The sequence below is a fragment of the Saccopteryx bilineata genome, chromosome 7, assembly GCF_036850765.1.
Source record: "Saccopteryx bilineata isolate mSacBil1 chromosome 7, mSacBil1_pri_phased_curated, whole genome shotgun sequence".
Classification (NCBI taxonomy): domain Eukaryota; kingdom Metazoa; phylum Chordata; class Mammalia; order Chiroptera; family Emballonuridae; genus Saccopteryx; species Saccopteryx bilineata.
In genome coordinates, this window is record NC_089496.1 from 96,723,285 (window position 1) to 96,738,750 (window position 15,466).

Consider the following 15,466-nt stretch of genomic DNA (forward strand, 5'->3'; position numbering starts at 1 on the left):
GTCTCTGAAAGGACAAAATAAAAGTCCTGTTACATCCTTCATATCTGAGTACCACTAGCGATAGTCCTCTGGTATTCAATCTCATAACTGCTTGATAGCCTGGCCATCGATTGAGGAAAGGGCAACCATCCTTTTTGATAAACCTCCAGATGAAAGGACTGAAAATAGACATTCTTATAGGATAGCAAAAAAAAAAATTACAACTCCAGAGGAGGGTTTTAACCTTTCCAAACATTTGAATTTGTCTTAATAAAATTGTTGGTTATAGGAACAGTGATGAGTGAGGCTCTCATAAATTGTTATAACATAGCCTTATTTTTTTATAAAGTTAACTGGAAGATAGGCTTGTGGTTACACCCTAGAAAGGAATGGGAGGAGAAGGGCCAAATTTCAGGATTGTAGAGTCTGCCAGAACAATGCACTGTAAATTAAGGGTGAGAGAATGCATTTGGCTCAGTTCGAAATTCACTCACCCTTTGTATTCAATGAAAACTGAACTCAGACCTTTTGATATCTGAGTTCCATTTACTCTTGGCAAAGTTCACCTTTCTGGTTCAGATTTTTAAAAATGGCCCAGAGGGTTTCTTGGACAACGAATGGTTCTTACACAAACAACATATTGATGAGCTAAGTGTAAATGAATCAGAAACACACAGACTAAGTGCTCAACCACACAGAAACCTCCCATGCTATAAGAAAAAAAAGTGGCTCAGGGAAGCTCTATGATTGTCTCTTCCTTTAAGTAGTATTTCTTTTTACTGTGTTTTATCCTTTTCTTGGGAAGTCTTTGAGAGACCTTTGTAAAATGTGGGAAAGGGTAGAGAGTATACCCAGCTATTCCTGGTGTTGACTTCTCACAACCCTTTCTTAGCTGTGCCTTAAAAGTTGGACGTGAGCTAGAGGCAGCATGGTCTAGAGCAGGGGTCCCCAAACTACCGCCCGCAGGCCGCATGCGGCTCCCTGAGGCCATTTATCCAGCCCCGCCGCACACCCGGAAGGGGCACCTCTTTCATTGGTGGTCAGTGAGAGGAGCATAGTTCCCATTGAAATACTGGTCAGTTTGTTGATTTAAATTAACTTGTTCTCTATTTTAAATATTGTATTCGTTCCCATTTTGTTTTTTTACTTTAAAATAAGATATGTGTAGTGTGCATAGTTTTTTTATAGTCCGGCCCTCCAACGGTCTGAGGGACAGTGAACTGGTCCCCTGTGTAAAAAGTTTGGGGACCCCTGGTCTAGAGGTTAAGGTCAAGAGACAATTCCTGGCCACTACATAGTTTGGGCATGTGACTTTGGAACCAGCCGATCACCCTATTCTCTGACTTCCTAAGAATGTAGGTTTGACCAATCTCTTCCAGGCCTGCTATGCATTTGATCAAGTCATAATCAGAGGACTTGACATTGACAGCCTGGCAGATACGTTTTATGTGACCTTCGCTGTATAATTCCTTTTTTTGTAGCAACTTTATATAATTCACATACCATACAATTCATCCATTTAAAGCAGCGATTTTCAACCAGTATGCCACAAAAGGCAGGCTGGTGTGCCGCAAGAGTTTTTAAAGCATGCAATATCTGACTTTTTAGTCAGGGACACTGACCTCTTTTCCCTTGTCAAATAAAAAAATGACGACACCCAACACAACCATAGCCATTTGGTGTGAATGAATCAAAACCATACCTATTTTTTTTTTTTTGTCAAATCAGCAACAACAAAAAAAATGTATTTTTTGGTGTGCCACAGAATTTTAGTAATTAGTTCATATGTGCCATGCAATGAAAAGGTGAAAACTGCTGATTTAAAGTAAGCAATTCATGAAAAAGGTGAAGGGGTTAAACAAAGAAAAAAAATCTCATAGACACAGACAACAGTATGGGGATTATAAGAGGGAAAGGGGGTGGAGAGGACAGTAGAGGGTGAGGGGAGACACATGGTGAAGGAAGGAGACCTGATTTGGGTGGTGAACACACAATACAATATACAGATGATGTATGATATTATAGAATTGTATACCTGAGACCTGTATAATTCTATTAACCAATGTCAGCCCAATAAATTCTATAAAAAATTTTTAAATAAAGGTAAAATAAAGTAGACAATTCAATGGTTTTTAGTATATTCACAGAGTTGAGCAACCATCACCACCGTCGATTTTAGAACATTTTCATCACCCCCCCAAAAAAACCCACACCCTTTAGCAGTCCCCGCCCATTTCCCTCCATCCTCTCCTCTCTATCCTGACACCTTGACAGATTTGCCTCTTCTAGATATGTCATATGAATGGAATCTTATATGGTCCTGTATAACTAGCCTTATTCACTTATCATGTTTTCAAGGTTTCTGATGTATGTTGTAGCAAGGCTTAGTACTTGATTTCTTTGTATTGCCAAAGAATATTCAGATAATATTGATCCATTCATGACTTGATAGACAGTTGGCTGTTCCCACTGTATATTGTGAATCATGCCGCTATGAACATTCATGTTTTTGTGTGACATGTTTTCATTTCTTTTAAGTATATATACCTATGCATGGAAATGTTGACGCATATGGTCACTCTGAGTTTAAACTTCTGAGAAACTGCTGAAGTGCTTTTACAAAGTGGCTACACCATTTCCTATTCCCACCAGCACGGTATGAGCATTCCAATTTCTCCATATTCTCATCAATACTTACCTCTCTTCTTTTTTTTTTCTAGTGTCTAAAGATACAGATTTCTGGCACCTGTAGGCCCTTAACTGCCTGCCAATTCCACCTTTATCTTTCTTTTTGAGTCTAGCCAACTGAGTAGATATTAAATGGTTTCTCCTTTTTTTTTGTTTTGTTAATTTTAGCAAGAGACAGACAGACAGGAAGGGAGAGAGATGAGAAGCATCAGTTCATAGTTGTGGCACTTTAATTGTTCATTGACCACTTTCTCATGTGTGCCTTGACCCGGGGACTGCAGCCAAGCCAGTGAGTGACCCCTTGCTCAACCCAGCAACCTTGAGCTCAAGCCAATGACCTTGGGCTTCAAGCCAGCAACCTTTGGGCTCAAGCCAGCAACCATGGGATCATGTGGTTGATCCCAAATTCAAGCCAGAACTCCACGCTCAATCTGGTGAGCCTGCGCTCAAGCCGAATGAGCCCGCGCTCAAACCAGCAACCTCAGGGTTTCAAACCTAGGACCTCCGCATCTCAGGTCAACACTCTATCCACTGTACCACCACCAGTCAGGTTCCCTGTGGTTTTGATTTGCATTTCCCTGATAACTAATGATGCTGACCTTCATTTCCTGTCATTAATGGCTATGTATATAACTTCACTGGAGAAATATCTATTCACATCCTTTGCCCATTTAAAAAAATTTTATTATTGAGTTATAAGTAATCTTTAAATATTCTAGATGCAAGTTCCTCATCAGATATATGATTTGTAAATATATTCTCCCATTCTGTATTTCTTATTCTAATTAGCAACATTTAAAAAGGAAAGGTTTGCCACAATGAAATATCACCTCACACCAGTCAGAACGGCACTCATCAACAAAACAACACAGAATAAGTGCTGGCGAGGATGTGGAGAAAAGGGAACCCTCCTGCACTGCTGGTGGGAATGCAGACTGGTGCAGCCATTGTGGAAAACAGTATGGAGATTCCTCCAAAAATTAAAAATCGAACTGCCTTTTGACCCAGCTATCCCACTGTTAGGAATATACCCCAAGAACACTGTAACACTGTATGAAAAGAAGAAATGCACCCCCATGCTTATGGCAGCATTGTTCACAATAGCGAAGATCTGGAAACAGCCCAAGTGTCCATCAGTAGACGAGTGGATTAAAAAGCTTTGGTATATATATACTATGGAATACTACTCAGCCATAAGAAATGATGACACCAGATCATTTACAATAACATGGATGGACCTTGATAACATTATACTGAGTGAAATAAGTAAATCAGAAAAAAACTAAGAACTATATGATTCCATACATAGGTGGGACATAAAAATGAGACTCAGAGACATGGACAAGAGTGTGGGGGTTACAGGGTGGGAGGGAGGAGAGGGAGGGGGTTGGGGGAGGGGAGGGGCACAAAGAAAACCAGTTAGAAGGTGACAGAAGACAATTGGACTTTGGGTGATGGGAATGCAGCATAATCAAATGTCAAAATAACCTAGAGATGTTTTCTCTGAACATATGTACCCTGATTTATCAATGTCACCCCATTAAAATTAATTTTTAAAAAAAGGAAAGGTTTGCAATTTTAAAAATCTGTATCTTCAGCTTCTTTTGGAAAACCAGTAGGTTGGTTTGGCAACACTGGTCCTTCCTTCTATGCAGCAACAAGCAGCATGAACAGAGCAGGGTCTACTCTCCTGAAATGGGACAAGTAAAATAGGAACTTTTATTTTACCTGCCAGGCTCCTGTAGACATCCTAGTTTGTGACTCCTTCTCCTAGAGAGTTTGACAAAGCATGGCCTGGATTTCAACTCCACCGAAATTGCCCTTGCAATTGAGTTAAAGCAACGACTTCTTGCCAAAATCTTTTCACCTTTGGCACTTAAACACAGACTCCCCCAAACTTAGCACCATGAACTATCAGGTCCTCCGCTCTTCCTGTTCTGCGATGTGTATTTTGCAAGGCATGGGGTAACTCACTGGGGCTTGGTAAGGCCTCTAGAATTTTGGCAGCCTTGTTGATACTGATGTCATGAGTGTCTCTTGCCATAATGCATCCTTATTACTAACTCACACCAGCCAAACGCAAACAAATGGAGTTAAAAAAAAACCAAAAAAAAAAAAAAACAGAGTAACAGGCTGCCTGAACTTCAAAACACTGCATAAAAATATCAGAAAAATATGCTTAGGACCATAGCCAAGAATGAAAATTACAGTTTCTGATTATTAATAATCCTTTCCCCTAATCATAATTTGCCTGCTAACCCTCTCTCAGAATAAGATGAGGCTCTCTAAAAATACTTACTAGTAACTTAACCTAGCCATATAACATTCTTTCACCTGTTTCTCTTTAACTTTTCATTCATCCATCTTTTCAGATATTTATTCTCACTATTCTTTTTTTATTCAACTTTATTGAGATATAATTCACACATTAAAAACTCTCCCGTTTAAAGTGTACAACTAAATGGCTTATACTATAGTTTATTCACAGAGAGTTGCATAGTCATCGCTACTATCTAATTTCATCACCCTGAGAAGTAACCTCCTATCTTATAGCCTTACTCCTCATCTCCCCCATCCTTTCCAGCCCCAGGCAGTCACTAATCTGTTTTCTCTTTCTGTAGAGTTGCCCCTTCTGAGCATTTCATATAAATAAAATCATCTAATATGTCAACTTTGTGTCTGGCTTTTTTCATTTAGCACAACGTTTTTCAAAGTTAATCCCTGTTGTAGCATGTATCAGTGCTTCATTCCTTTTGACTGAAGAATAATATTCCATTGTATGGATATTAAAACCATACTAATAATGGCAAAAAGAAAAACAGATAAGTGTTGGCAAAGATACGGAGAAAAGGGAATCCTTTTGCATTGTTCGTGGGAATGTAAATTGGTATAGCCATTATGGAAAAATAATATGGAAGTTCTTCAAAAAATTAAAAATAGAACTACCATATGATCCAGCAATTCCACTTCTGAGTATATATCCAAAAGAAATAAAATCACCATCTCGAGGGACTATCTGCACTTATGTTTATTACAACCTAAATGTCCATCGATGGATGAATGGATAAAGAAAATGTGCTATATATACACAGTGGAATATCATCAGCCTTAAAAAAAAAAGAAAAAACCCTCTTATTTCAGACAACATGGATGAACCTGAGCCAGACACAGAAAGACAAGTATTACGTGATCTCACTTATATGTTGACTCAAAAAAAAAAGTCAAATTCATAATAACAGAGAAGAATGATGGTTATCAGAGAGCCTGGGGCTAAGAGAAAAGAGGAGATAATGATCAATGGGTACAAACTTCTAGCTGTAAGATAAGTAAGTTTTGGAGACCAATGTACAGTATGATGATAGCTAATAATAATGTATTATATATTTGAAATTTATGTTCTAAACACCAAAAAAACATAATGATGGGAGGTGATATGTTAATTTGATTATGGTAATTCACTATGTATACACATATCAAAACATCACATTGCACAGCTTAAATAGATACATTTTTACTTGTTTCAAGTAAATAAATAAACAGAATTTTAAGTAAATTAATGCTACTATGCACATTCATGTATAAATTTATTTTGTAGGGAGTGTTGACCTGCAGTGCTGAGGTCATGGTTTCAAGACCCTGGGCTTACCCAGTCAAGTACATATGAGAGGCAACTACTATAAGTTGATGCTTCCTGTTCCTTCTCCCACTTTCTCTGTCTCTCTCTCTCTCTCTCTCTCTCTCTCAAATCAATAAATAAAGTCTTTAAAATTTTAGTAGGTATATGTTTTCATTTCCCTTAGACATACACCTAGGAATGAAATTGCTGGGTCATATGGTAACTCTATGTTTAATATTTTGAAGAACTGCCAAACTGTTTTCTAAGATGCCTTTATTATTTTATATGCCCACCAACAGTAAGTAAGTGTTCCAATTTCTGTACATCTTTCTTCTTTATCAATATATTTGTCCTTTTTTCCCCATCAACTCTCCCCAGACTGCATGATATTCCTAACAACCTTTTCCACTGGAGAAAGGAGGTGACACTTCATTTTAGAGTGCACCCTTAGTTGGCCTCTCTTTTTATGGAAGCCATTGGAAAAGGGATACATCAGGGGTCCCCCTTACTCTAGTGAATCGGATTGGTTTTCACAGAGCACTGTAAGCCTGAGTCTCTAAGCACCAAGTCTGGACATTTTGGATTCAAGCAAAAGAAAGTAATTCAATCACTCAAATGAAAGCCACAGATATGGAATTTTGAAACTGGAAGGGCCCTAAGGCTACTTTCACCAACGCTTTCCCTTTATAAATGAGGATGCTCGACCCCAGAGATTCACATGAGCAAGGCCACACAGCTGGTCTATTGCAGAATCATACTGGCAGCCAGGTCTGCTGATACCTCTACCGCTGCTTTGTCGGTCCAACCCAGTGTCTCAGCTGTGCAAACCCAGCTTAGCCAACACAGGCAGTTATCATTTCAAGAGCAAAGTCTGCATCCACACACATACACACACCAAGCAAAGTGCAAAATCAGGGGATCCCTGGGATCATACCTGCCACAAAACCCACTCAAGTGAAAACCTCGATCGATCAAAGGTTGTGAACTGGTCCCTGAGTCTTATTCCTACATGGTATTTTAACATGTTTTTAAAGTTAACAACTCCTAAAAATGAAGTGACTTCACCCCCAAAAATCTATTAACATTGGACCTGTGGTTCCTAATTAAACTTTTGAACAAGCAGGCTGGGTTGGGCAGTGCTGCCCGGTGCCCACCCACTTGGCCTCACTCGTTGAGCTAACTGCCTAGTTCTTGAAAGTATTTGAATAGGGCTCTTAATTCAGGTAATAAAGAAGTATAAGAGGTGTCGGTGTGTTTGCTGTCCGCAGGAGTACTACCACTCTACGTGGCCGTGATAAAAAAGAGAAAGACACCACGCAGACAGACAAATACTGGTAGGCAACTGAGATCTCTGCAGGCTTTGGAGGGAGGTGATGGAAACAGGAACACCGGGATGCTGCAAGCAGTGAGGAGGAGGCCGTGGGGCCTCCTCTTGGCCCTGAGTTCACAAAATTAGCAGCAGATGCTGCAAGGCTTCTACAGATTTCAAAGAGTAAGAAAGACCGTGTGTTGCCTCAGAGCACAAGTCCCCACCAGAGAAAGTCTGGGAACAGCATGCAGTCTCCTGAGCCCTCCCCCTCCCCTCATGCGAGGAGCTGGGCTTGTGTCCAAAAAGTGCCATCCGGTCTGCTCTGCCCTGCGGCACACCGAGCTCTTCTAATCAACTGCTAATTGGTGACGGAGAAAAAGGCTACCTGACTTTAAAGCCTATTCTGAAGACTAAACAAAAGGACACACGAAAAGCATTTTCTACTGTGTCTGGAGCCCAGAAAGAACACAATAAATGTTAGCTCTGTCATTACTGGTGAACTCTCACAGGGCATTTTAAAAATCTGATATCTATACATCTTCATAAAATCAGGGCTGTCAAAACGGGAGGAGTCCCGGGAGAGCACCGAGTTCACTAAACTTATGAGAAAAGCAGTTTCCTCTGCCCTAAGATGAGGTGGTGGCCCCGACCAGTGTGTGGTCCCATCAGTGCAGGGTTGTGTCAATGCCCTTATTGTGTAAAGCAAGGCACACCTGTGGACACCAGGGTAGATTTGTCCACGGGGTAAGCCTCGCTGCTGGGCTGAAGAGTCACCTTTCCTGGCAGCTCCGCTTCCTAGTCAGAACTTAAGAAGCCCCTGGGTGAGGCTGGGAGACAACTGAGCTGGGAACGCACGTGGGAGGGCGTGATTTACATCCTTTCCCTCCCCACTGGAGCCGCCCGAGTGTAGGAGCCCCGCGATGGACGGCTCTCAGGTTAGAGTTCAGCACAGCTGTAAAAACAGCCTGTCCCTGTGTCTCTCCCCAGCTCTTTGGCACAAAAGAAGCCGCGGAATGGCTTAAGGAGGTAAGAGCGAAGGAAGCACTGGTCCCGAGGCAGGAGTGAAACAAAACTAAACAAAAGACTTCTATTGTGTGACCTCATCGCCAACCGCGTCCCTCTTCCTTTCTTTGAAGTTAGGTGGAATTGGAATCATGTGCGTGTTAAGTAATAGGTTGGTTTTTTTAAAAACGGAATAGGTTCAAAATCTCTAAAGAAGGATCACCTGTTTTTAGGGGCTGTCAACTGCAAACAGGCTTGAAAAGCAGCGGTGGGATTCAAATAATTTAACAATTGATTCTCTTCCCTAATGACTGTTTTAAATATAAAAAACGACATACCAAAAGAAGGTAGTTTATTATTTCATGCATTTAATACTTAAATAAGAACAATAAAACAGCTACACAAAACTAGATTGTTATAAAAGAGTTTTAAAATATTAATTAAAAATATTAAATAATACCTGTCAAAAAAAACAATAAAACTGTTATTTTAGATACTTCCATATTGCTGCTGCTGCTTTTTTTTTTTTTTTTTGTATCTTTTATGAAGCTGGAAACGGGGAGAGACAATCAGACAGACTCCCCCAACTGGGATCCACCCGGCATGCCCACCAGGGGGCAACGCTCTGCCCACCAGGGGGCGATGCTCTGCCCCTCCCGGTCGTCACTCTGTTGCGACCAGAGCCACTCTAGCACCTGGGGCAGAGGCCAAGGAGCCATCCCCAGCGCCCGGGCCATCTTTGCTCCAATGGAGCCTTGGCTGCGGGAGGGGAAGAGAGAGACAGAGAGGAAGGAGAGGGGGAGGGGTGGAGAAGCAGATGGGCGCTTCTCCTGTGTGCCCTGGCCAGGAATCGAACCCAGGACTCCTGCACGCCAGGTCAACGCTCTACCACTAAGCCAACTGGCCATGGCCTAAAATGGCACTTGTAATCAGGGTTCTCTCTAAGGTGGGCATCTGGGCAGCCGCCCAATGTGGATATCACAAATTTACATTCCTTACTCTTTTTTTTAACATTCATCTGCGCAACAGTGCATTCTAAGCACCTGTAGTCATGTTCATTCTGTCCATAGGTGAAAAAAATTGCAAGTGAGAACCCCAATCAAGAAGCAATATGGAGCCCTGGCCGGCTGGCTCAGTGGTAGAGCGTTGGCCTGGTGTGCAGAAGTCCCGGGTTCGATTCCCGGCCAGGGCACACAGGAGAAGTGCCCATCTGCTTCTCCACCCCTCCCCCTCTCCTTCCTCTCTGTCTCTCTCTTCCCCTCCCGCAGCGAGGCTCCATTGGAGCAAAGTTGGCCCCGGCACTGAGGATGGCTCCTTGGCCTCTGCCTCAGGCGCTAGAATGGCTCTGGTTGCAACAGAGCAATGCCCCAGATGGGCAGAGCATTGCCCCCTGGTGGGCGTGCCAGGTGGATCCGGGTCGGGCGCATGTGGGAGTCTGTCTGACTGCCTCCCTATTTCCAACTTCAGAAAAATACCAAAAAAAAAACAAGTGCCATTTTAACAACCGGTTCGCCGAACTCAACAAAAAATTAGGTATCGGTTCTGCCAAACTGGTGCAAACCAGCTTGAATCCCACTACTGTTTAAAAGTCTGAAAACCTTAAGCTGCTGTGCTGGGCAAGGCTCTGTTCAACCCTTGTCCCTCATTCCTTCTGTGCACCACAGGACCTTTGCACATTGTAAAAGCTCTAAGGGGTGGAAGGTTTCCTGGAACAGCAACTGTGCTCCCTGGTTGGGGGTAGAAGGGTCACAGAGCTTAAAGAAGGGGAAGCCAACTGTTCTCTCAGAGAAGCAGCAGGACAAACCAGAAGTAGAAGGGGTTCTGGCTCTGAGGAGATCAGGGTTGGCCTAGTGCTAAGCTGTGGTTTGACCTCAGGAATCACTGTCCACACTGAGCCACCGTCCCCTGATCTATAATATAGAATCTGGATGTACTTCATGCCCTGTTCTTGTTTTAGCATTTGATGACTCAACTATCAAGTGAAAAATGACAAAGATATTCCTCCTTTGCAAACATTATGCATGGAATCCTTGTAACTACCCTGTAAGGTCAGCACTAGCATCATCCCTATTTTGCAGATGGGTAAACTGAGGCTTAGAGTTAAAGTGCTTGCCTAAGGGCACTTGGCTGGTGAACCAGTACTTGAACTCAGGTAAGCCTGACTTCTGTGCTCTTCCCAATTCCCCACTCAGTCAAGGAGGTTTGGAAGTCAGCTTGCCAGAGATCTGGGTTGGTAAAAAAAGGGAGGTCACAAGCCCTAGCCAGTTGGCTCAGTGGTAGAGTGTTAGCCTGGCATGTGGAAGTCCTGGGTTTGATTCCCAGTCAGGGCACACAGGAGAAGTGCCCATCTGCTTCTCCACCCCTCCCCCTCTCCTTCCTCTCTGTCTCTCTCTTCCCCTCCCACAGCCAAGGCTCCATTGGAGCAAAGTTGGCCCGGATGCTGAGGACGACTCCATGGCCTCTGCCTCAGGTGCTAGAGTGGCTCTGGCTGCAAAGGAGCAACACCCCAGATGGACAGAGCATTGCACCTTGGTGGGCATGCAGGTGGATCCCGGTCGGACGCATGCAGGAGTCTGTTTCTCTGCCTCCCCGCTTCTAACTCCAGAAAAATACACACACACCTAAAAAAGGGAGGTCACAGATCCAGACTCCCATCCCATCCCTTCCCAGCAATTTTCAAATAGAGCAGGTAACTAGACTTGTGATGCTAGCAGCCGCCTCACTGAGACCAGGAGCCTGAGGTCCAGTCAGCACTCCCTCCTCCCCATGGGGTAATCAGTGTGAAGGATGGGATATGGGGTGGGAGCTGGGAAGCAGATGGGCTTCCCTCTTCCATTCCCTATGCCTGTTATCATCAGCAGGACAATGGTTTTCACAGCTCCTCAAAAAAAAAAACAATTTGCTCTAACCAACCCTCTGCTCCTGGGCGCTGTCCCAACATGCCAGGTTCATTCCAACCTCTGCACACAGTTTTCCAGTTCCTCCCACCTGGAAACCCTTCCACTCCTCTTCTATCTAATTCTGCTGTCCTTCTAGGCCCGGCCAGAGCCATACTTATCCTCTGAAGTCAGCCTCTGTGACTCTAGGCCAGCACTGCCCAATAGAACTTTCTGCAAGGTAAAACTAATTTTGCACTGTGGTCCAGTGCGGTGGCCACTAGTCACTGGTGGCTACAGAAACTGAGTTCTCAATTTTATTGACTTTTACTTACTTTATATTTGAATAGCCACCTGTGGTGTAGTAGCTACAGTATTGGATAGCTGTAAAGCCAGTAGCCACGGCCACCATCACAGCCGCCTGGCCCATGCAGGTTCGCATTTGATTCGGACAGACAGTAATGAAACAACAGAGCCAAGAACTGGTGGGCCATCAGCTTTAATCCTAGCTTGCACCCGGCGGGCAAGAAATACACACAGTGGGAAAACACTTCCCTTTCCATTCAGGGTTCCCAAAGCCACTGACTTATCTGAGTTTCCTAGAATCAAAGGTTCATACCTCACCAGCTTTATTCACCTCTGTTCCCCATCTCCTTCTCTCTGCACAAACTCTCTTCTCCTTCAACACTCTGCCATCTTGGCTGCTTCTCCTCTCCTCCACGTGGCCTTTCTCTGCTCTCCTTCACATGGGCTCCTCTGCCCCATTTTATAGTATAGAAATCAAAACCTTTAACCCAACATACAAACAAGTAAGTCTCTGATACAAAGTCACTTACCTGAGGCATAATGGGATTCCTCATGAGAGTGCACCACCCCACATCATGCAACAGTCAAGGGTGTGGGGAAAAGCTTAGTTTTAAAACTAAGCCTTAGGCCAGGGGCCAGGAACCTTTTTGGCTGAGAGAGCCATGAACGCCACATATTTTAAAATGTAATTCCGTGAGAGCTATACAATGACCCATGTACGTTAGGCATTATCCAATAAAAATTTGGTGTTGTCCCGGAGGACAGCTGTGATTGGCTCCAGCCACCTGCAACCATGAACATGAGCGGTAGGAAATACATGAGAATGTTTTATATTTTTAATGTTATTTTTTTTTTTTACTAAAGATTTGTCTGCGAGCCAGATGCAGCCATCAAAAGAGCCACATCTGGCTCAGGAGCCTTAGGTTCCCGACCCCTGCCTTAGGCTATAACAACCCTGTCTGCTTACAGCCTATCCCCCACACCCAATGCAAACTATAAGCGAGCAAACATATATCGTATTTACAAACTTATTTGACCAACAATAGCACAGCTCTAAGCTGTGCCGATTCCCTGTTTGCCTTCATTTTATTTCTCCAAGAACTAAATAAAAATTTGATTGGTTCTCTAAATATTTTATTTGCATAAGTCTTGTGTTGGGAGCTGGGCTGTTAGCATAAGGAGAGAGGTAGAGGTAGGCCTACTTTTGTAGCCCTGTTATTGCTACACAGTACAGGCACTGAACAGGTTGGACTCCTGCTGAAATCAGTTGTTGCTCATAACAAGCAGTGATAGAATGCAAAGCCTGGAGCCCTTGGAATCCAAAGTAGCTGATGCTCCAACAGGGAGGGAGGTGCTGGGTGGGGTGCGATTCCAGGGAAGAAGCTAATAGCTCCCTCCCCCGTTAAAGAAGCCAGCACTTGGCTCACCCAGGTGAGCGCAGCTTTAGCCCTGGCCAAGTTCTTGCACCCCTCCAAGGCCTCCGCATTTCCTGGAATCCTGTTGCACCTCTGAAGTGGCTCAGACTTCCGGTTACGCCCAGGTCTGGGACAGAGAGCAGAGGGGATTACAATGCAGCGGGCTGGAGAGAGCTGGAGTGCCCCTGGGTGCTAATTAGAGGCGTGCCCGGCAGCATTCCTGGGAAGCCATGATCTCTCCCTTCCTTTCTCCCAGCCTCAGAAACACCCTCACACTGAGGTTTTCTCTCTAAAGTTCGGACTGAACAGCAGAGGTTGGAAGATGAGCTGGGCTGGGGGCTCCTGCGCACAGCCCACCACCACAGCTGGTCCTTAGGCTCCCTGTCCAGGGTGTTTTCCCTGGGGACAGGCCGTGAGGACGGGGTGAGCAGGGGCACTGGCAGCAACAGATAGAAGGGAGACCAGCTGTGGGTCCATTGAGACGGGGAGATGAAAGACTGAGCCCAAGGACTGCTCCTCTGAGCCTCCCAAGGCCCGGGCAGGCCAACCCGGGACTGCGAAACAATGGAGGCTGAGCTGTGAGGCGGACATAGGCGGAAAAGGGAAAGGGTTTGGGGAGCCTGGACATTGGGGCAGGCAGTCTACACATCAGGCGCTCTGAGAGGTCCTTGTATGGGGTTTGAAGGGGCCCCCATATCTGCCCTTCGGGTCAGGTGGGAGGTGAAGAAGAGGAAAGGTACCTAATTCACTCAGGACACCCAAGCTACTGCTAGCAGGAAGGTACCAACATGCCTGAGCAGTTGCAGATGGGCACTTTAGTGATGTTTGTTCTTACCTGGTCTAGAAAGAAAGACTTGGGTCTATGTGCTGCGGTCCACCACCTGGGGTAGACCCAGCCCCCGCCTCCTACACACCCACCTGCCCTCCCTGTCCAGAGAGAGGAATATCAACAGATTCAATGACCTGATACAAAAAGTATTTAACCTCTTTCAGGCCCTGTCAGGGAAAAGGTAGCGCTCTCTCTCTCTCTCTCTCTCTCTCTCTCTTTGAGTTCTGCCTTCTCTCCCCTTGACCTTCAGAGACAGGCTCTGCAAGGTGAGGTCCCCCATCACTGCCTCCACCATGTTATTTTCCCTGTCTTCTCAGGGACTCTCCTCACCCCTCCACATCCCTCTGTCTTGGCCAACAAGGACCTCCCAGCAGCTAAATCCAACAGACACTGCCGAGGCCTGACTTGGCCTGAACAGACACGACCTTGCCTCTGAGATGACCCCTCCCTCCTCCGTGGACTGGTCCTCCCCTGGGCCTTCTTGATAGGGTGTTTCCCTCACTTTCTCCAGTCCCTACTATTTCCCCATTCCCAACACCTCAGGGCTCCTTCTCACTCGCCCTGCACGACCCCTGGGTGCTTGCCCTGAACTGACCTGCCTCCACTATCATGTCTTTTAACTATCATACCTATATCTCCAGCCCAAACCTGATTTTCTGAATGTTGGGTCCTTAATCCTAACTTTCTGTTCAACAGTATTGCCCAAATATTCTGCAGGTACTTGAAACTCAATATGTCCCAAATTCAAATTATCTTCTTTTCTTTCTGTTGGTCAAATAAGTTTGTAAACATGATATATATGTTTGCTCGCTTGTGACTTATAATGGGTGTGGGGGACAGGCTATAAGCAGGCCAGGTTGTTGTAGCCTGAGGTTTGGTTTTGGGACTAAGCTTTTCCCCACACCCTTGACTGATTGTATGATCTGGGTGGTGCACTCTCATGAGAAATCCAATTATGCCTTGGATAAGTGACTTTGTATTGAAGACTTCCTTGTTTGTATATTGGATTAAGGGATTTTGGTTTTCTACACTATAAAGTGGGACAGACCAGGAGCTCAGACACACAGTTCCTGCTATCACAATTGCAGGGGCTCCCCTGATCCCTTGCCCTTCATGGGAAGAGCTGGTTTTCTGCTTTTCCCTTGTCTTCTTTTGTGGTTTGCCTGTCTTGGTGAGACACCAATAAATAGGATGGCCCCCCATCCTCTGACTCCGCCATTTCTTTATCGCCTGCCCGAATCCAATGGGAACCTGCATGTGAATGGTCACGATGACGGCTCCTGGCCTTACAACTGGCGTAGTTTCCGGCAGGATTCAGAGATTGGTATGGAGCCACCACCCTTGATGGGTGGGATAGAGTACTGGTTGCTGCTCTGGCTCCCCATGGCTGTCCTTTTAGGGGCCATGAGCTACATGTTTTTTACTCAAGAGGAAACTGCCTGAGGT